Below are 22693 nucleotides of genomic sequence, written 5' to 3'. Positions count from 1 at the left end.
TCTAAGAGGTCAAGTATGTTTTCGCAACCATTTACGTTCTGAGTGGACTCCTGACCTAATTTCTCAAAATAATTTTCGGAGAAAGCACTTAGTACAATTAGTGTTTTATACCTACCTCCTGCTTTGAAAATATATTTTCGCTAATATAGAGGTGATATAACTGCCTTGTCACAGCGGATACACCGGTTCCCGTCGGATCGTCGAAGTTAAGCGCCGTCGGGAGTGGTCGGCACTCGGATGGGTGACCATCCGGGCCGCCATGCTTTTTGCCATTTTTCATGATGCACTCAGCCTCGTAATGCCAACTGAGGAGCTACTCGACCGAATGGTAGCGGCTCCGGTCAAATAAAACCATCATAACGGCTTGGAGAGTGGAGTGCTGACCATATGCCCCTCCCATCCGCATCCTCACCTGAGGATGACACAGCGGTCGGATCGTCCCGATGGACCACTTGTGGCATGAAGACGCAGTGCTTTTAACATAGAGGTGACCACCAATTATAAGTGTACGAATGGAGTACCTGTTTCGAATGATACTCAAGCTTTCTCTGAACCTTCAGCAACTGTATCATCTGAGTAGGAGAATCGGTAAAGGGAACCAGTTATTACTTTATTCAGGTAGTAAAGTATAAAATCCACAAGATAAACTATTTCTAACAGCAACAAAGACGGGACCAGTTTAACTCACCCATTCTGACCACCGATAGATCCCTTGCAAAAATTTAGGCTCAAGCTATCTCCGGCCTTAGCCAGCTTACAGTACTTACTAAGATTTGAACTCCAGAGCTTTTTATAAGCTCTTGGTGCTCTGGGACTTTCCCAAAACCTTTACAACAATTTACTACAATAAAACGTATTGTTTCTACATCTACCCTCGTCCTGCGTTTGACGTGCTCTCTTTGAAGCACTTTTGGTTTCTTCCCGTGAAACTCTAGCATAACATTCAAACCAATCCACTGCACACAGCCCCCGCTACCTATGTATCCGGCTCCTGTATGTAATAGACCCGTGACGTATTGAGCAGAACTCGATATCCACCACAGTATGGCACATTTAACTAATCTGCAGCCTTCACGGCTGCAGAACAGTCTGGGCCTCTGATTCAGACGTCCACTTGGCTCTGTAACAAATGTCCACAATTAGTCCTGTCGGCAATATTACAAATGATGAGCTCTTCCTTCATCTCGTAAGCAATACTGGCAGTCTTTATCATTAACTATCTCATAGCAAAAATGTGCGCCCATGAGATCATATTTGCTATGTCACTGAAGACGAGATGAAAAGGTCTGAGAAATGGCGTTAACCTGACGAAAAGTAGCTTTGACCTTTGGTTGGTTAAAAAAAAAAAACAGGAAATAAATTATTGGTTGATGTGTAGTACAGAGTGTTTCAAAAAGAATATACGTATTACAAAGAATTATTTTGTCCAAACAATCGACCGTTGCGCTTCGGCTTGGCTATTGGAGAAACGAATACATAGTCTAGTTTATATTAATAGCCGCTAGATGTCAGTCGTCTTTTGTTTTGCTTAGTAATGTTTAAAATGGCTACTCTGCAGCAGAAATCATTTTGTGTTCTTGAGTTTGCGAAGTACAATTCCGTGATTACAGTGCAAAGACGTTTCGGGTTGAGGTACCAAATTGATCGTCCGAATGGGTGAAACATTCGCAAATGGTGTCGACAGTTTCTAGATACAGGATGTGTATGTAAAGGAAAGAGTTCTGGCTGCCTTCGTTTTCCTGAAGAAAATGTTGCACGAATTCAAACTGCTTTCCAATGTAGACCTTCAAAATCAACTCTTCTCGCCAGTCTTGAGTTACAACTGCATCCAACAACAGTTTGGCGTGTTTTGAGATGTCGGTTGGTTATGAAGCCTTACAAGTTACAGTTGTTACTAGCTCTGCATCCTGGTGACAAACGCAATCGTGTGGCATTTTGTAACGAGATTCGTGACAATAACACTTCCGCACAACGCATCGTGTTCAGCGATGAAGCGACTTTCCATGTTAGCGGTCAGGTTAACAAAGACAATGTTCGAATCTGGGGCCTACAGAACCCACATGCAACCACTGAACATGTACGAGATTCTCCCCAAGCCAATGTGTTTTGGGCGATATCCCAATCATCTGTTTACGGCACATTCTTCTCTGATGGAAACACGGTTAACGGTCAACAGTACCTCACTATGTTACATAACTGGTTGTTTCCGAAGCTGCACAAATACAACTTCATTTTTCAACAAGACGGGGCACCCCCTTCACTGGAGTCGCCAAGTGGGTGAAAATCTGAATGAAACTCTTCGGACCGTCCGATTGGTCGTAAGGGAACTGGCGATTTAGGACGTCCCAGCTGGCCTCCACGGTCACCAGATTTGACACCCTCTGACATCTTCCTGTCGGGTTCCGTTTAACGTTTTAACGTACCACCACTCCTACACAACCCGGAAGAGTTGAAGAACCGGATCCGTACTGCCATAACATCAGTGTCGAAGGACATGCTTGCCCGAGTACGGGAGGAATTTGAGTATCGGTGTGATATTGTTCGTGTCGCCGATGGAGGACATATTGAACATCTGTAATCTGAACTTGAGAGGTTCGTAAATATGCGTGTAAAGTTTCATATTCGTATGTCTCAAAGATCAATAAATATATACATTAGAAATACGTATATTCTTTTTGAAACACCCTGTATTGTGGTTTAAGAGAGCTGTTGAGTAGTTACGAAGAATAGCAACTTTCCCGAAATGAAAGAGAATCAGGTTCAAAATGGCTCTGAGCACCATGGGACTCAACTTCTGTGGTCCTTAGTCCCCTAGAACTTAGAACTAGTTAAACCTAACTAACCTAAGGACAACACACACATCCATGCCCGAGGCAGGATTCGAACCTGCGACCGTAGCGGTTTCGCGGTTTCAGACTGGAGCGCCTAGAGCCGCACGGCCACTGCGGCCGGCCGAGAATCAGGGTCACATACGTTATGTAAGAAATCAAAGGTTACGGCTTCTTTGCAGGGACTTTTTGTGTTATCAGTCTTCTGGCTGGTTTGATGCGGCCTGTCACGGATTCCAATCCTGTGCCAATCTCTGAATTTCAGAGAAGTGCTAGCATCGTACGTCCTAAATTACTTGTTGGAGGTATTTCAGTCTCTCTGTCTTGCCATTTTTATGCTGAACTATTCCTTCCAGTACCATGGAAGTTATTTTCTGATGTCCTAAGAAATGTGTTTTTCATGTGTTCCTTTCTTCGGCGATTGCGGGGGGGGAGTTGCCGCGCGGTTAGAAGCGCCATGCCATGAATTGCCCGGTCCCTCCCGCCGGAGGTTTGAGTCGTCCCTCTAGCATGGGTGTGTGTGTGTTATCCTTAGTGTAACTTAGTTTACGTTAGTTTACGTAGTGCGTAAGTCTAGGGACTGATGAACTCAGCAGTTCAGTCCCTTGGGAATTCACACACATTTGAACATTTTTTATTCGACGATTCTGCAGAGAACTTCGTCATTCCTTCTCAGTCCAGCTACAACACTACGTCTCAGACGCTTAGCTTCTCTTCATTTCCAGTTATTTCTCAGTTTATGATTCACTTTCGTACAATGTTATGCTCCAAATACATATTCTCAGAAAACACAGACACCACGCGAAACACTCAGCTGTGATATTGTTACGTAAATTGAAGATGGGGAAAGGGGAAAGAAAACGAAAGGGAAGGAACTAATTATGTCAGCTGTATCGGAACTTTATGCGGAACCAGTGGCGACAAGTGAAAATGTGTGCTAGATTGTGACTTGAACCCGTGATCTTCTGCTTACTAGGCAGTTGCTTTAAACACCTTTCCACAGTCCCCTTCCACGTCCTCTATGCTCGCTAATTTTAGGTTCCCACTGGAAGTCGAACATAAGTCCGCATACGCACTGCAGGTTGTTGACTCAATGCTCATCGACGCCAAAAAATTAAATTAGATCAGTGCGTTGTGTCTGTTCCTTCTCATATGTCAGGAAGAACAGACACCACGCGGAATCCGCAGCTGTGATACATATTACATAAATTGAAGGTGGAGGGAGGAGAAATGAAAGGAAAGTGAAGGAACTACTGATGTCAGCTGCATCGGAACTTTATGTGGTATTGGCGGGCATGAGTGAAAATGTGTGCCGAACCGGGACCCGAACCTAGAATCTTCTCCTCATTAGGCAATTGCGTTAACCACGGCCTCATCTGGACACAGTGTTTATCACAACTGAGCGGAATGTCTCTCGGCCGGCCCACGCTTCCAGGCTGCGCTACCTATCCGCAGTCCCCGTCCTTCATACTGGCTAGTTTCAGAGTCTTTCAGGAGGTCGAACGTAATTAGTCATCCATACTGAAGATGGTGGATTCATCACCCATCAAGACAAATCAGTTAGAAGAATACCTGCTGTCTGTTCTCTCGGACAAGTCCGAATGAATCTAAGATTACCAAGCATGGAGAACATGGACGGGGACTCCTGATAGGTAGCTCTAGGCGGGAGTCCAGCGTGCCGAAATTGTCCGCGCAGTTGCGATAAACACTGTGTCTGAGTTGCCCGGTAGTTAACACAACTGCCCAGTAAACAGGAGGTCCAGGGTTCGAGTCCCATTCCGACACCCATTTCCTCTCTTTACCGCTGATGCCGCATAAAGTCCGGATGCAACCGGTGTCATTAGTTCTTTTCGTTTCCTTTCTTCCTACTCCACCTTCCGTTTACATAGAAAGTCTGCCTCTTAGGTCCTCCTTGTTCCGTCCAAAAAGTTTTATTTTGCTTCCAGGGTACTAGGTTTCCTTCTACTTTGCGAATTTTGATGTTACGTAAATGACAATCTTATTTCTTCTTCTTCTCACTACTTACGTCTTTGCTCTTAATCCACATTTTGTGGTCATTCGATTGTTCATTCCATTCAACAGGTCACGTAATTCTTCTTACTTTCACTAAGGATACTAATGTTATCAGCCGAATAGATCAATGATATCCTTTCATCTTGAATTTTAATCCCACTCTTGAAACTACCTTACATTTTCCTCGATAGTTCCTTGATATATAGATTGAACAACAGTTGCGAGAGACCGCATCCATGTCTTACACCCTTCATATTTGGAGCACTTCCTTCTCGGTCTTCCGTTCTTGCCGGCCGGAGTGACCGAGCGGTTCTAGGCGCTACAGTCTGGAACCGCGCGACCGCTACGGTCGCAGGTTCGAATCCTGCCTCCGGCATGGATGTGTGTGATGTCCTTAGGTTAGTTAGGTTTTAAGGGGCTCCGGAAAGGCTCAAAATCATGAAAAGTTCAATTTTTACTTTTTTGTGTTTTCTGAATCTGCAGACTATTACCTTTTAATAGATATATAACTTATTCAATTCCGAAGACTACAACTATTTTTAAATTTTTTTTGAAATGTGTTCTACATGGGCGTGACCCACTGTGGCGCTGTTAAACTGCTGTCAAATGGTGTTATTATTAACGTCCGTGTTCATCAGGTACATTTTAGTGATGTGAGATAAAGTATGTGTTGTGGCTAACCTATTTTCAGAGACTTAGCAGCACCTTAACTGTTGAAAAAGTGTATTCACGGAAAAACTCAAAACCCCAATGAAAGTGTAAATAGTGTTATATGGTCGAGAATCCCCAAGACAGGATTTGTTGGAATAGAAATACTTCACTTTGGTGTGTATGATGCTGTTGCGACTTTCAATGATGGCAACATTGTAAGGTGCAAGGTATTTAGAAATATGGGAATGAAGATAGGTTCTAACATGGTACGAGCGATGCTTGCTTGAGACAAGGAACGCCTTCGGGCTGCAGACAGGGCTGTAAAGAGTCTAGAAATACAAGGAAGAGTAAACAGGAGGAGGAACAAGAGGAAGCTGGAGGAGGAGTTTGCAGAGGATGAAGATAATCCATCCTATTGACCTGGAATGCACTAAAAAGTTAATCCAATCTTTGTCGCTCGATTCCCAAAACTTTTATTTTCTCATACTAATTACATGTTTTCTAAGGATCTTCCAAACATATTTGTTTCAAACTTTCAGTAAATGTTACACAGCACCTTCTGCATAATTTGACACAGCCTTTTTCCAAAAAACTGTATATTTTTGAATATATAAATAAAAAATTGCAAAAAAATGTTGTGAATTTTCATTACAATTGAAAAAAAAATCATCTTTAATAACTGAACTAAAATTTTGTAAAATCCCTGTGTTAAGTTGTAGCCCATATTCCAATAAATAATCTGTAAAAAGTTCAACTTCCTACCTCAAATACTTTGTGAGGAAAGATGTAATTTATAAGCGTTATTTTAACATTGCAAGTATAGGGCGTTCCGGAGCCCCTTAAGTAGTTCTAAGTTCTAGGGGACTGATGACCTCAGAAGTTAAGTCCCATAGTACTCAGAGCCATTTGAACCATTTTTCTTCCATTCTTATGCTTCTCTCTTGGTATTTGTACATATTGTATATCACCTGCGTTTTCCTGTAGGTTACTCCTTTTTTCCTCAGAACTTCCAAGGTCTTGTACCATTTTACATCATCGAATGGTTTTCTAAGGCGAAAAATCCCTTAAATTTGTTTTGCTTACTTTTACTTTTCCATTAGTTTTCCACATAATATTTCTCCGATTTTATTTTGTATTACTCTGCGTACGATTCTTGTCAGCAACCTGGTTACATGAGCCAAACTTATTGTGTGATAGTTCTTGAACTTATCTGCCCTCGATATCTTCAGGATAGCTTAGATGATCTGTCTCCGTAGGTCTCATGGTATATCTCCCGTCCCATGGAGGCTACACACAAACTTTATTAATAGTTTTGTTGACACTACAATCAGTAATTTCAGAAATTCCGACGCTCATCCGTAATCCGAGTTGTACTCAGTCCATAATGATATCGCTGTCGACGGAACATTAAGCTCTGTTCTTTTACTTTTTCGTTGAGGCTTTCAGTGTACTCTTCCCTCTCCGTTGTCTCGTCTGTTTGTTGAAATATTTCTTCTGTTACCAGTGTTTCTTCACAATTACCTTCCTTTTACGTATGTTTTTCCATCCAACTCCTATGACTATTCTGTTTAGTGATGTCCATCCTCTTCAGCTGAACTGGTATTCGTTATTGCAGTATCGACAGCTTCGGAGATCTTCTAATGCATCTCACAATTTCCCATTACTTTACTAGTCCACCTCCTTCCAGATTAATCCAGAAGTTTGTCATAAACTTCAGTCTACTCCTCATCATTACTAAATTGCGATTTTCCTCTACTTTTGCTTCTAGGTACGACTTATAATGAAGCAACTGATTGCTGAATCTGTGTATGACCATGATGTAATCCAGCTGGCAACTTTCAGGGTCTCTGTGACTTTTTCAAGTTTACTGTGATTTTTTAATTGTCCATTCACTACACTGAAATTTGTTGCAGAACTCAATTATTTTTGTTCCTCTCTCATTCCTGTTACCGAGCCATTATTCTCCCGTAGCTATGGCTTTTATTTCTTTATCTACTTCAGCATTCCAATCCCCCATGAATCACCTCGATTATCACCTCGATTTACGTACAAAATGGCCCATTCAGTATCCTCACAGACTTTTCTACTGCTTCATCCTCTGCTCGTGACGGTGGCATATGACCCTTAATTATTGTTGTTGGTGTTGGCTTGCTGGCGATTCTGATAATTACATCACTAGTGGGAAAGTGAAGATAAGAGAACATAAGGCCCATTGTTGTCTTGTGTAAGCAATCCCATCACTTGGTTCATCGTCGTCGTGTAAATAAACCATGCAAGTTAAGACCCTGATGTAAACGAACTAGACGCTTGTGCTCTTAGCGATCTTTATTTAGGATCTAATTTACGGTCTAATGTCTTTAATCTAATCTTTAATGACTATAATTTGTGATCCTCTAAAATAAAATAATTGTCATCCTAATTGCCACAAGAATGATAAATTATGAACCAAATGTGACCATCCTCTATCCTCTAGCCCAGCTGGCTGATCCATAAATGGCGGGAAGTTGTTCGATTGGTGCAAGAATGAATATTTCACTGTCGAGCGGAGTGTGCACTGATATGAAACTTCCCGGCAGATTAAAACTGTGTGCTCGACTCAGACTTGAACTCGGTATCTTTACTACGTTTCCAGTTCTCGGTGTGGCACATACTTTTAATCTACCAGGAAGTTCTTATTTCTCCATTGGTGACCTCCCCCACCCCTCCCACTAGCTCTCCCCCCACCACCCACCCCGCCCCACCACCACCACCACTCATCCGGGCATCCGGGTATGATAGTCATCTGTGCTCTGTATGTCAGTTAATCAACAGGAAGCATCTGCAGCAGCAGTAAATTCTAGCAATATCTACGGTTTTGAGGCAGTTCGTTACAACTTTGGCGATTTTCTCGCAATATTCCACAAACGCCCACTTTTCAAGGTAACGCAAGCAATTACAGCGATTGTAGATGTTTAACGACTACAGCGACGGTTCATTATTTCAACAAACAAAATATCAAAATAATTGAAAGTTTAATAGTTATCAAAGTGAAACAAGTACACTCTTACAACACTTGTTGCGCTGCAAGTAATTTTTCCTTTCATCATTACTATATTAGAAACAATGACATCATTAACTGGTCGGTTAAAAGGAGACTACCACTATAAGCACTATAAGATTGTACTTAACGTATAAATAATGGTGGTAAATCCAGGTAGGGACATTTTTGCTGGTAAGCACTCCCTCAAGGAACATCTCTAAATGACACTGTACACTATTCTCCACAATGGCATAGGAATAAGGGACCTATGCACTTTAAACAAAGAAAAAATACACGGCATACCTTCTGTGGTCTCCACGAAACCCCTCCCTGCAATGAACCAGGCTAACGGCCACCCTGTCTGCACACGACTCAATCTTGCGACTGGAGGAAAGCACTCACTAGCGGCCCTGTGAATGGTCACCCAGGTGGATAAACAAGGAACATCACGCGAAGAGATACCCTCGACCAAGAACCCCATCGGTTGCTACTGCTGCCGCCTTGCATCAACTCTGAACATATGGTATTCAACTGTTCTGGAAACTACGGCCGGTCACAGAGTGCCAAACTTTATGTGCACCGGGTGTGTGGGTCACGTGCGGGTCACTGCTCGGTCTATCTCCGCTTTGCTCGTTCCTTCCCAGAAGTGTTCGGTACAGCGCGATAATCTTCTTGTTCTTCTTCTTGACCTCACTATTAGGCAAAGAACCTGTTACAGTACTCCATCTCTTATATGGCCTTCCTGTTACCTTCTCCCACTGCATTTATGCACTGAAGAGCCAAAGAAACTGGCACAGCTGTCTAAAATCGTGTAGGGCCCCTGCGAGCATGCAAAGTGCCGCAACACGGCGTGACATGGACTCGAATAATGTCTTAAGTACTGATGGAGGGAACTGACACCATGAATCCGGAAGGGCTGCCAGTGAATCCGTAAGAGTACGAATGGCGGAAATCTCTTCTAAACCTCACGTCGCAAGGCGTGTCAGATATGCTCAATAATATTCATGTCTGGGGAGTTTGGTGGCCAGCGGAAGTGTTAGAAACGTGCTCCTGGTGCCACATTGTAGCAATGCTGAACGTATGGGGGTGTTGCATTATCCTCCTGGAATTTCTTAAGTCCGTCGGAATGCAAAATGGACGGGAATGGATGCAAGCGATCAGACAAGATGCTTACGTACGTGCCACCTCTTACAGTCGTATCTAGACGTATCAGGGGTTCCATTTCACTCTAACTGCACATGCCCCACACCATTACAGAGTCTCCACCAGCTTGAACTGTCTTCTGCTGACATCCCTGCTCCCTGGATTCATGAGGTTGTCTCCATATCCGTACACGTCCATCCGCTCGATACAATTTGAAACGAGATTCGTCCGACCAGGCAACATATTTCCAGTTTTCAACAGTCAAATGTCGGTCGTTTATGGGCCCACGCGAGGCGTAAAACATTGTATCGGCAGTCATCAAGAATACACGAGTGGGACTTCGGCTCCGAAAGCCTATATTGATGATGTTCCGTGGAATGGTTCACACGCTGACACTTGTTGATGGCCCAGCACTGAAATCTACAGCAATTTTCGAAAGGGTTGCACTTCTTTCACGTTGAACGATTCTCTTCAGTCGTCGTTGGTCTCGTTCTTGTAGGATCTTTTACCAGCCGCAACGATGTCGGAGGTTTGATGTTTTACCGGATTCCTGAAATTCACGGTACACTCGTGAAATGGTCGTATGGGAAAATCGCCATCGCTATCTGGGAAACCCTGTGTCCCAACGCATCTTGCGCCGACTATAACACCAGGTTCAAACTCAGTTAAGTCTTGATAACCTGCCATTGTAGCAGCAGTAACCGATCAAAGAACTTGTAAGTAGGCTGTTTAGGTTACGAATAATCGTAACGCCACGTAGCGCTCTGTATGAAAAATCACTGGCTGTGCTGTGTGCAGTCTGTGGCTAGTTTGCATTGTTGTTTGCCATTGCAGTGTTGGGCAGATGGATGTGAACAGCGCGTAGCGTTGAGCAGTTCGAAGTGAGCCGCCAGCAGTGATGGATGTGGGGAGAGAAATGGCGGAGTTTTGAAATTTGTAAGACTGGATGTCATGAACTGCTACGTATATTATGATTTTTCAACACTATTAAGGTAAATACATTGTTTGTTCTCTATTAAAATCTTTCATTTGCTATGCCTATCAGTAGTTAGTGCCTTCCGTAGTTTGAATCTTTTATTTAGCTGGCAGTAGTAGCGCCCGCTGTATTGCAGTAGTTCGAGTAACGAAGATTTTTGTGAAGTAAGTGATTTGTGAAAGGTATAGGTTAATGTTAGTCAGGGCCATTCTTTTGTAGGGATTATTGAAAGTCAGATTGCGTTGCGCTAAAAATATTGTGTGTCAGTTTAAGGACAGTCATGTATAATTTTTCTAAGGGGACGTTTCAAACTGCGCCTGACACATGTTGTCTTATGTAGGGGTTGCCGACCGCAGCGCCGTATTCTGTCTGTTTACGTACCTCTGCGTTTGAATACGTACGTGTATCCCAGTTTTTTGGCCCTTCAGTGTATTTAAGAGCCTTTACTGGGAATCTTCCTCCACCAATACGATATACATGTTCCCTCCATTTTCTCCTATTTTCCTTTATTTTTTCGTTTAGGTTATGAATTCCTAAATCGTTCCTTGTATCTCCATTTCTTTTTCGATCTTCCTTTGTACGTCCCCCTATTCTTCTTAGAAATCTCACTTCTTCACCCTATATTCTACTTTCTAGACGACTTTTTGCTACCCATGTGTCACTTGTATGAGTAAGGGTAGGTATTGCTATTGTTTTATGAAAGTTTACCTGCGTGTCTTTCGCGGCTTCATTCTGCAAACGTTTTACAATGGTTTGGAAGTAAGTTTATTTAAGTTTTGCTCCACATCATTTTTATATTAGTAAGTGATGTCGCATCCAAGTATTTAAAATGTTTTCCTTGCACCCAGCTTTTATTATTCAAGATTATTTTAAATCTTACTTGTAGTCTGCCCTGAAATGCTATCACTTTCGTATTATCTACTGACAATGTTAGGTTGTAATCCGAGGCTATTTGCTCCAACTTATAGATTCCCGTCCAAAGGTCATCTTCGTTCTCTGTAGTCAGGATTAGGTCATGTGCATTGAAAATTACACTTAGTGTAGTGTCACCACCTAAACGAACTTCATTTATATTGAACGTTTTCCATCTGCTGATAACTTCATCACTAATTTTTTCGGAGAAACACAGCATCCCTTTCGTACTCCCTAGTGACTGTTCATTGGCTTTATCTTTATCTTTCCCATTTCTATAACAATTTCACTGTTTGTGTATAAACTCTTGATAGCATACATGAGATGAGATGGATAATATCGTTTAGCCTTGATCTTCCATAGAATTTATCTATTCACATTATCGAATACTTTCTCAAAATCCACAAAAGCAAGATGGGTTTGACTACTAAACTCTCATTTCTACAACTTGTTACAGTGTAAAAATATTGTCAATAGTTGATCGTACTTTCGTAAAACCTTGATTGTTCTTCAGATATTGGCTTTTCCATGGTATTTTTGTCTTACATACAGGATTTTGACACATAATTCATAGGCTGAATCCAGGAGGTGCATTCCTTGATAGTTACTACATTCATTTTTAACGCCCTTTTTAAAGTGAGATATTGCTTTGGCTCTCAGCCAGACTTTTCATACCTACTTATTTCTCCAACTTTGATTAAACATGTGAAGAAGTTTTAGATTTAGGAATAACCCTCCACATTTCCACAGTTTCTGTTAATACTGTCTAATCCACGGACTCTCCTATTTTTTATAGCTTTTATAACTTCCATCAGATTTCTCATTTCGAATCGTCCAGGCCTTTTGTGTCTTTCAGTTCAGATAACTTCTGAATTAAACTATCCTAATACCACAATCTTCATGACTATTCCGTTCGTTCTCTCCTATATTATTAATGCATACCTGATCACTTTCTTGTCTTTTCAGGGGTTTCATTATTTTATAAGCGACGGTTTGTCTGACTTGTAAAGCGTACTCTATATTGCGCTTTCCAAATTGTGTAATTCGCATTATATCTCCTCTTTTTCTATTCATAATACTCTTCATTAGCGGGATTATTTACGCAGGTGGTAAGAGCTTGTTTTTCTTTAACTGCTGTGTCTTTCTCTGACCTCCAAATTGTTACTCCTCTGCGTTTCCTGTATTTCCTTTTCTTCCCCAGAACCTCATTAGCTATCTTTTTCTCATTCTGCTTTCAAGGCTTCTACCATTTATAAAATTGCTAATGTTTTTGTCATCCGCTTTTGGTAGAGATCTCTTATGCTGCTGTTTTCTAAAGATAAACCTTAAAAACTTCTTCTTCCCTTTGATCCTTAAAAGGTTTATTTGGTTTTCTCTATTTTGCATAGATGTCAATTATTGACAGGAAGGTATTTGATCCAATATCCACTTCTCGATAAACTCTAGTATCTCTAACCTGTTCAGGAAATCCTTCGTTTATTATTGATCTGCATCATCTTACTGACGAAGTAAATTTGTATATATCCTTAAATTTGTATCTGTCTTTCTTGGTAACGAAACAACTGGTATTTTTAAATGATTAAACGCACCAAAATGTCTCAGTATTGTTCCGTTTTCATCACATACATTTTGTCCAAATGTGCCTACTATTTTTGGAATTGATTTATTTCCGATCCTAGCACTGAGATATCCCATAACTAAAAATCTGACTTTCTGTTTAAGATCATATGTAACTTTATCTAAAAGTCCTTGGTTGGACTCGTCAATTTTTCTTTCTTGCAGGTCATAAGTTGCTATTATTCTTAGGATTCCTCCTCGGCCTTTAATTCCTACTAGTACAATGCATTCATTTACATATCCGTAGTCCAGCATTTCATATTCCTGTTTTCAGTGAATGTAGATGGCAGCTCTTTCTTCCTTCTTTAATCCACTGTAGATAACAATAGAGTCGTCTACATATTTAGGTCCACATATTTCTTCTTTGTTTCCGTAACTGCTGCAAAGTTTATTTCCTTTTCTTTCAAATCATTATCTAATTTTACTTCATTAAAAGCAGTTTTCCTAATGTTCCAAGCTGTGTTGAACCATTTTCTCTTGGTCCTGTTTCTTGTCCTTATCGTATCCAGGTAATACGTCCTGTTCCCGAGGCTACACAGAGTCCCTGAATGGAGCCTTAAAAGCCACAGCTCGTTACTCAGGCAAGTTAGTATTGGACAGTACTTCCTCTGTACTCTGCGTTACGACTATGCTGCCAGGACTCGGCCACAGCGTGATATTTCGTTTAATATTGCAGTGTGGCATCTGCAATGTAACATTTTTCGGTCGGCACTCCACTCTTCAGTTCGGAAGACTCGTGGTCTCAGCACTGTTTACCCTTCGTTGTTTGTTCGTTATATGAAGGAAGTTTACAGGTCCAATGGATGTTTGCCCAAAAAGAGGCAGGCTTACGATCTATCGTCACAAGCAGTAAAAATGAATGGAAATGGCGTAAGAGAGGGATGAGAATTCTCAACATCCATTTGCAGTCGCATAAGCGATGCATGCTGATAATTTGCTAAGAGACAACATTAAAATACCATGCAAAAAGAATTTAAATATATAGATGACAGTGAAAGAGCAAAAAATTACATCGCTCGAAAGACAGGGATCATTCTTTAGTACATCAAGAAGCCCTTTGTGCTAAATTTGCAGTCGGTTTGAAACTCACCATTTTTTAATTTATAAAGAAAAAGAAATGCAGGGAGGAAAATTAGAGCATCACGAATGGATTGCAGACCTCGGATTTTAACTGGACTTGACTGCACACTGCCCGCAGTAGGCCGTTCAAAGGTGAGAAACAACTTTTTTCTGATTTTATTGGTATGTATTTTTAAATAAAATGCCTTAGAGAAAGGACACATTATGACGCAGTCCAGTTCCCCAGACACTGTACCATTGAAGAAAAGGCAGGGTTTGAAGAATTCATTGTGGCCTTGAAAGAACTACAAGAAAGATTCCTAAACGTTTTGAGGACTCTGACAATCGTACGTCTGTTTTTGAGCTGTTTTCGAGACTGTTTGCCGTTTCAGTTGAAAGTACTGCCGTGCACCTGCAGATATAACTGATTGACCTCGAAGGCAATTCCCGTTTAAATGGCAAATAATATTAGATTAAAACTGTCCAGGACGTCCACATGTTTTTTTCCGGTAGAGATTCAACGTCTCCATAACGAGGGTGCAAACGTGCTACAAAATTTAATCGACAGATTTGAGTGAAAGACCTTTTTGCTACTACTAAACTAAATAAGTCATGATTATGTGTCAACTGGAATACGAAAATCTGTGAACTTGACTGTGTCTGTCAGTATGCCGGCAGTTTGTACGAGAAAAAAATTATATTATGTCTTCATCGCATTAAACATCATTAAATAATACTGAAAATTTGTGTTGTTTGTGTTCTATGTTGTTCAGAAATGTGAAATATAAAACTAAATCGTACGCAGTGCGACTGCGGTGATATTTAAACGAGGCGCGTTTGCAGATTTCCCCTCCCCCCCCCCACCCCCTCTCCCAACCGATGAGACAGCGTGGCGTGGCAATGGGGCTAATGTACTGCGACGTTGAGCATTGCGGCACTCGTACCAGAGCACGTCTCGCGATCCGCCCCTGTGCTAGACATTGCGCTTCATTTCAGTTCAACTATCCTTGTCGATGTTTTATGGGCACGTCCAAACGTGGTAGTTCCTTTTCACCATTATGTAAGGTCTCCATCTCGATCCATCCTACTGTACTGATTCTATGCAGTCAGGAAACACAGACACAGCTCTTCACTGCCATGATTTAATTCACTGTTGGAGGGTCATACAATCTGCACCATCTACAGCACTCCAAAGTGACTACTCTGGTCTTGTAAGGGATTGAGTAACATTGTCTCCAGTTATCTTACTTTACATTCCAAAACAGCATTGTTATCAAACATTCTGATACCTACATCTACGCCTGTACTCTGTAAATCACTGTGAAGAGCGTGACAGAAGGTTCTTCCCACAGTATCATTTATCAGGGCTTATTATTGTACCACTGACGTATGGATAAATGGAAAATTTATTCCTTAAACACCTCTGTGTGCGCTGCCACCATTCCATTGTTGTCCTCATGATCACTACAGGAGCAATGTACTTGAGTTGTGATATATCCCTATATTCATGGCTGAAAACGTATTCTTGAAGCTTTGTAAGAAGGCTTTCTAGGGACATTTTGGACCCATCTTCAGCATCGTAAGGACCCTCTCTACGGATCAAACACACACAAGATCATTCATGATGCCCTTCTGTGCATACGCTCAATGGTCCATGTTAGTCCTACACTTGTAAGTGAGCTGCTTCTGTGTTGGCAGCCCTGTGTAGCGCTTTGCATTGGATCTCTCCGCTTTCTTTGTGAGAGATTCTGTGGCTGGTTGGACTCGTTGTTGGAAATTAACTGCCAGTAGTGTTGGCAGTTGGAAGTTAGTCGACAGCAGTGATGGAATTACTATTGGGCAGTTGGAAGTGAACAGCTAGCAGTGATGGATGTTAAATGTGAGAAGTTAGCATTGATGGTGGGTAGAGGTCTGAAGTGTTAGCGTAGGCTAACGATCTGGAAGTACCCGACATGGAGACTGAAAATTATTCATGATTGTATATCATTATACTGGATGGCAATGACGATTTATATTCGTGTTGAACCGGATGTCACATTGTTAAGGAAAAAAATACATTATTTGGTTTTCAACAAAATCTTTCCTTTGTTAACCACATGCCTATTAGTATTTGGTGGCTTTAAGAGTTAGAATCGTTTATTTAGCTGGCGGTATTGACGCTCGCTGTATTTCAGTAGTTCGCGTAATGAAGATTTTTGTGAGGCACGTGCTCAATGAAATGTATAGTAAATTGTCAGGATTGCATCTTATTCAGGTCCATTCTTTTGTATTAATTATTTGAAGACAGGTTGTATTTTTTTTTTTTTTTTTTTTTTTTGAGCAGTCAGATTGAGTTGCGATAGAATATTGTGGGTCAGTGTTGACATGATAAGAAAAAGTAAAGAGAAAGTAGGCTCAGTACGTTCAGTTTTACTCAGTTGTTTCAAATAACGTAGAAGTTTCATCTTCTCTGTCATTCAGCAATTTAAGTACAGATTCAAACATTTAAATAAAGAAGTTTCACACTGACGTGACAAAGTCATGGGATAGAGCTATGAAGATACATAAATGGCGGTAGTATCTCTTACACGAGGATCAAAAGGGCAATGCATTGACGGAGCTGTCATTTGTACTCAGATGATACATGCGAAAAGGTTTCCGAAGCGATTACGGCCCCACGTCTGGAATTAACAAACCTTGAACGCGGAATGGCAGTTGGAGCTAGACACATGACACATTCCATTTCGGAAATCGCTAGGGATTTCAATATTCAGTGATACGCAGTGTCAAGAGTGTGCCGAGAGTAACACACTTTACGCATTTGCACAACGCAGTGGCCGACGACCTTTACTTAACGACGAAGAGCAGCGGCATTTGTGTAGAGATGTCAGTGCTAACAGACAAGGAACACTACTGGATACAACCACAGAAATCAACGTGTGACGTACGACGAACGTATCTATCAGGAAAACGTAGCGAAATTTGTCGTTATTGAGCTATGGCAGTAAACGACTGAGGCCAATGCCTTTGCTACAGCAATAGCACGACATCGCCTGCAGCGCTTCTCCTGGGCTCCTGACGATGGTGGTTGGACCCTACAAGACTGGAAAGCAGAGGCCTGGTCAGATGAGTCCCGATTCCAGGTCGTAAGGGCTAATGGTAGAGTTCAGGTGTGGCGCTGACACCACAAAGCGAATGACCCAAGTCATCAAAAGGCACTGTGCAATCTGGTGGTGGGCTGTGTGTATGTGGAATGGACTGGTCATCTGGATCTTCGATTCACAAATTTGAGCAATATTCTAGACCTGTACGTAAATTTAAAGTCAAAGGGTGGAAGGAAGGGATTACTAAAGTCAGCTGCAGCGGGACATTACGCGGAATCGGCGATGACGAGTTGAAATGTATACCGCACCTGGATTCGAACCGGGATCCACTGCTGTCTAAGTAGGTGCGCTAACCACTTCACCATCCGGGACATAGTGTTACTGCAACTGCGCAGACTATCGGCCGACCTAAATTCCAACTGAGCGCCACATATCAGCAGTCCCCCGTAGATTTCCTTCATGCTCGCCACTCTGAGATTGCCGCAGGAGTTGGGACGCCCTTTTTTCCTTCTTCGGACTGGTTTGATGAGGCTCACCACAAATTCCTCTCCTGTGCCAACGTTTTCATCTCAGAGTAGCACTTGCAACAGACGTCCTCAATTATTTGTTGGATGTATTCTAATCTCTGCCTTCCTCTGTAGTTTTAGCCCTCTATACCTCCCTCTAGTACCATGGAAGTCATTGCCTGATGTCTTAACAGGTGTCCTACGATCCCGTTCCTTCTCTTTTTCACTGTTTTCCACATATTTCTTTCCTCTCAGATTCTGTACAGAACCCCCTCATCAAAAAAATGGTTCAAATGGCTCTGAGCACTATGGGACTTAACAGCTGAGGTCATCAGTCCCCTAGAACTTAGAACTACTTAAACCTAACTAACCTAAGGACATCACACATATCCATGCCCGAGGCAGGATTCGAACCTGCGACCCTAGCGGTCGCGCGGTTCCAGACTGACGCGCCTAGAACCGCTCGGCCACTCCGGCCGCCCCCCCCCCCCCTCATCCATTACCTTATAAGTCCACCTAATTTTCAACATTCCTCTGTAGCACCACACCTCAAATGCTTCGATTCTCTCCCGTTCTGGTTTTCCCACACTTCATGTTTCATTATCGTACAACGCTGTGCTCCAAACGTACATTCTCAGAAATTTATTCATCAAATAAAGTCCTATGTTTGATATTAGTCAGTCACGAATACGTTTTCGCTGGTGCTAGTCTACTTTTGATGTCCTCCCTGCTTCATCCGTCATTGGTTATTTTGCTGCCAAGGCAAAAAAAAAAAAAATGGTTCAAATGGCTCTGAGCACTATGGGACTTAACATCTATGGTCATCAGTCCCCTAGAACTTAAACCTAACTAACTTAAGGACATCACACAACACCCAGTCTTCACGAGGCAGAGAAAATCCCTGACCCCGCCGGGAATCGAACCCGGGAACCCGGGAGTGGGAAGCGAGAACGCTACCGCACGACCACGAGCTGCCAATGCAGTAGAATTTCTTAACTACATCTACTTCGGGACTATCGATCCTGATGTTAAGTTTCTCACTGGTCTCATTTCTGCTACTACTCATTTACTTTAGTCTTTCTTCGATTTACTTTCAGTTCATAATGTGTCCTCATTAGACTGTTCATTCCATGCAGCAGATCATGTAATTCTTCTTCACTTTCAGCCAGGATAGCAATGTCATCAGCGAATGGTATCGTTGATATCCCTTCAGCTTGGATTTTAATTGCACTGCTGAACCTTTCTTTTATTTCCATCCTTGCTTCATTGTACAGATTGAACAGTAGGGAAGAAAGACTACATCCCTGTCCCACACCCCTTTTAATCCGAGCCTCTTGGCTCTTGTACACATTGTACATTACCCCTCTCACCCTACAGCTTACCAATATTTTTCTCAGAATTTCGAAGGTCTAGCACCATTGTACATTGTCGAACACTTCTTTCAGGTCGACAAATTCTATGAATGCATGTCGATTTTTCTTGTCTTGCTTCCATTATCAATCGAAACGTCAGAATTGCCTCTCTCGTGCTTCTACGATCGCTAGAGCCAAACTGATCTTCATCTAACACTTCACCAATTTTCTTTTCCATTTTTTTAGATTATTCTTGTCAGCAACTTGGATGCATGAGCTTTCATGTTGATTCTGCAATAATTCTCGCAACTGTCAACTCTTGAAGTCTTCGGAACTGTGTCGGTGATAATTTTTCGACAATCAGTTGGTATGTCACCAGACATAAACATTCTACACACCAACGTGAATACTCGTTTTGTTGCCACTTCCCCCAATGATTTCAGAAATTCTGATGGAATGTTATCTGTTCCTTCTGCTTCATTTGATCTTAAGTCCTCCAAAGCGTTCTTAAGTTCTGATTCTAATACTGATCCCATATCTCTTCTAAATCGACTCATGTTCCTTCTATCAGATGAGGCATATCTTCCACATCATAGAGGCCTTTAATGTACTCTTTTCGCGTGTCAGCTCCCTCCTCTGCATTTAACAATGTTACCATCCTGGCTTTTAAATTCACCGAAAGTTTTTCTGACTTCCCTATATACTGACTCAGTCCTTTCGACAATAATTTCTTTTTCGATTTCCTCAATTTTTTCCATGCAGTCATTTCGTCTTAGCTTTCCTGCACTTCCTGTTTCTTTCATTCCTCAGAGACTTGTATTTCTGTATTTCTGACTTTCCCTGAATATTTTTGTACTTCCCCCATTCATCGATCAATTAAAGTATTTCTTCTGTTACCAATGGTTTCTTTGCAGTTGCCTTCTTTGCACCTATGGTTTTCTTCCCGATTTCTGAGATTATTCTTTTTAGAGATTTTCATTCCTGTTCTACCCTACTGCATACTGAGCTATTCCTTATCGCTGTATTTGTAACCTTAAGGAATTTCTTGCCTATCTCGTCATTCCTTAGTAGTTCCATATCCCACTTCTTTGCATATTGATTCTTCCTGACTAATCTCTTAAACTTGAGCCTACTATTCATCCGCTTCGGGCTACAATCTAGAATATGATTTCGGAATTTTTGTCTGACCGTGATCTAATCTAACTGAAACTTCCCGTGTTACCCGGACTTTTCAAAATATGCGTCCTCCTCTTGTGATTCTTGAAGAGAGTACTCGCTATTATTAGCTGAAATTTATTACAGAACTTAATTAGTCTTTATCATCTATCATTCTTTGTCCCAAATCCATATTCTCCTGTAACCTTTTCTTCTACTCCTTCCCGTACAACTACATTCCAATCCTCCACGACTATTAGATTTTCATCTCCCTTTACGTATTGTAATACCCTTTCAGTATCCCCATATAGCTTCTCTGTTTCATCTTCAGCTTGCGACATCGGAATGTATACCTGAACTATCGTCAGTGTCGGTTTGCTGTCGAGTCTGATTAGAACAACCCTATCACTGAACTGTTTACAGTAACACACTCTCTGCTCTACCTTCCTATTCATAACGAATCCTACTCCCGTTACACCATTTTCTGCTGCTGCTGATATTACCCTATACTCGTCTCACCAGAAATCCTTGGTTCTTTCCATTTCACTTCGCTGACGCCTACTTTATCTAGATTGAGCCTTTGCGTTTCCCTTTTCAGATTTTCTAGCTTCTCCACCACGTTCAAGCTTGTGACATTCCACGCCCGACTCATAGAACGTTATGCTCTCGTTGGTAATTCGATGGTTTTCTCATGGTCACCTCCAACCCCCCCCCCCCCCCTTTTGGTAGTCCTCTCCCGGAAATCCGAATGGGGGTCTGCTCCGGAATCTTTAGGCAATGGAGAGATCATCAAGCCACATGTCCTGTGGGTACACGTTGTGTGTCTTTAATTCAGTAGTTTCCATTGCCTTCTGCACCCTCATGCCGTTGATCACCGCTGATTCCTCTGCCTTTTGGAGTGATTTTACATCCCAAGGATAACAGGGTGCCTTCAACCTCTGTCAACTCCTCTGCCCTCTTTGACAAGGCCGTTGGCAGAATACGGGTGACTTCTTATGCCGGAAGTCCTTATCTAGGAGAATCAGTTATATAAATGCGTGGTGTTTGTTCTTTCGGACGTCACGAGGGATCCGCTGCTGTGATACATTATGTAAATGGAATGTGGAGTAGGAAAAAAGAAGGAGAATAGATGATTGATAAAATTATAAAATTCTAGACTCGGTCAGATGAGGGTTTTGTGAGAACTTTCTTTGTAGATTGATTATTTTTTCCTAGTAATTTACCACTGAACTGACGTCTGCCCTTTGCTCCACCTATGCCTGAGACTTTGTAATTATTTTATTTCATATCTCTGCAAATTGTTACACCCAGGTATTTTTATGACTTGACCGAGTCTAATTGTGAATCACTGCTATTTTAGTCAAAGTAATCTAAGCCCTTTTTCGTTTTGTGAAGTGCAAAACGTTTACATTTCCGGACATCTGAAACAAGTTGCCAATTTTTGGGCTCTTCTCAAGATAGGGCTGAATGTTGGTACAGCTTTTTTTTAGAGAGTACTTCATTATATAGGGCGTTTTTTTAACTAAATATCTAGAAAAAATTATCTAGGTGCGAAGTTAATAATAGTAATGCGGAATTATCGGTACTACAACTGGGCACATCCAGGCCACCCGTCCTGTGTGAGCGGAGTCTGTATTTTCAATGGGAATTCTCTCCCCTTCCCCTCCCCCCCACCCATTTTTACTGCAGTGACGCACTCTAGGAGAAAGGTCACACACAGTTTACTCAAAACATTGTTCCACATTCGTGGTAGATAGCACTGTAGTCGACATGTATGAAAAGTGCCTGATGGAGGAAATTAAGAACAGACACATTTGATTCTACAGTTCATTTACGATGTAAATGTAAACCTTTGTGTTCTAACGGTTGATATTCATATTCGAAATTTACTTTAGCGTTTCAAATTTCGTTGTATAGTACAATGCGGTCAGCCGTTTCAGTGTACGGTTAGAAACTACGTTTAGCTGATCGAGGAACATCGACGAGGATGTAACAGTTTTCTGTTCCCATCGGGATGTGGTTTCAGCGAGTTCCCTTGGCTCTCACAATTGGGGTGTTTGATTTCGGTGAGTCCACTTGTTTTCATATCTGGGGTGCATGAATAACCTATGGCAAATGATCCTGTGACTATCACTTCATGGACATTTCACGTTATTACAAAGGTTGCGGTTTGAATTCCGCCTGTAGTCAAGTGACATCCAGCGCGAGAATGGGGTCGCTGGATGGAAACACACTCCAAACCCAGTCACACCGATGATCGGGTAGCCAAAGAAATCAAGCAATCCGGTAGTTGAAAGACCCACCACATAGGGAACAGAAAGTTACGTTCCTGTACAAGCATCTTATGTACCAGGAATTTCAATTTCGAGCCATATTATC

The sequence above is a fragment of the Schistocerca cancellata genome, chromosome 7 (assembly GCF_023864275.1).
Source record: "Schistocerca cancellata isolate TAMUIC-IGC-003103 chromosome 7, iqSchCanc2.1, whole genome shotgun sequence".
NCBI classification, from domain to species: Eukaryota; Metazoa; Arthropoda; class Insecta; order Orthoptera; family Acrididae; genus Schistocerca; species Schistocerca cancellata.
The sequence above is the reverse complement of the archived record's forward strand: the minus strand, read 5'-3'. Positions refer to the sequence as shown.